The 1,018-nt window shown below is 29.8% G+C and overlaps 1 protein-coding gene across 1 annotated transcript in view; it reads right to left on the bottom strand.

Moving 5' to 3' along the window:
* LOC108631146 (aminopeptidase N) overlaps positions 1 to 1,018 on the bottom strand; it is a gene marked incomplete at its 5' end in the record, with an annotated part of 13,560 nt that overhangs the window by 3,202 nt on the left and 9,340 nt on the right. The window lies entirely within an intron of this gene.

Raw genomic sequence — 1,018 nt, 5'->3', positions numbered from 1 at the left:
ATTTCAATTGTATACCCATTTCTAAATATAATCCCACAATATTAATTTACAGTAAAATTTCTACCAAAAGTTTAAAATGTACAATAGGAAGCTGTTTCCAACTTTTGACTTTAAAATATTATTAAATCATGTGTTAAGAATTGTACAAAATTACAAAATTCTATCATCATTGCATTCATATTTTTTTGATAAATGAAATCACAATTCTGTCGTTCGACATAAGAATTTATTTTTAGGCTCGCAAAATTTCTAAAATTTTGTACAGTGTTTTATTAATGTAATATCTAGTATCTGTTAAAATTTCAATAATTTGTCATTGTTTTTATGTAAGGTTTCATACAACCTAAATTTAATTCAACATGTATAACTATAATTTCATAATCTATCGAGTTTTCATGAAAACACATAACCCATGATCTAATTGCAAGTTTCATTATCTGTAACGACAGCTACTACTCTCTTCTACAGCCAATACTTCCGGAAAGAATATTTCCGAAAGCAGGGAATATCATGGATAAGAAAGAAGTATGCTAAACTCCAGCGGTGGATTAAGACCAGTGGAGGTCCTAAGCGGTAAAAATCTAGGGATACCATTCAAAAAAAATTTTGGACAGGTCCATTTTCAAATTTGCCTCAATAACAATCAAATTGCTCTCCTGTGGGGCGTGGGCCCCAATTTGAGGGGCCCCATATTGGGAAACACTGTCTTAAAGTGTACATATGCAAAGTTTGACGCAGATCGTTGAAAAGTTATAAAGTGACACTTCATTTTATTTTTTTAAAATCCCTCCTCAAAATTAGTGCTTTTTAAGAGAAATTCAAATCTCCTGTTAAAAATAGGACTCTTTAATACTAATCTCATCTTTCTTGGATTATTGATTAGAAAAATTTTTAATTCAAATATTTTGAGAGCCTCCTAATTCTTATTCCGTTATTAGCAAAACTCTGAAGAATTGCTTGTACAAAATATTATTAAAGTATGTTGTTCTACTTTGCGTCACTATTAAACATTTACTGA

Source organism: Ceratina calcarata, unplaced genomic scaffold (assembly GCF_001652005.2).
Source record: "Ceratina calcarata isolate Rehan_Ccalc_2016 unplaced genomic scaffold, ASM165200v1 scaffold812, whole genome shotgun sequence".
Taxonomy (NCBI): Eukaryota; Metazoa; Arthropoda; class Insecta; order Hymenoptera; family Apidae; genus Ceratina; species Ceratina calcarata.
The sequence above is the reverse complement of the archived record's forward strand: the minus strand, read 5'-3'. Positions and strand labels throughout refer to the sequence as shown.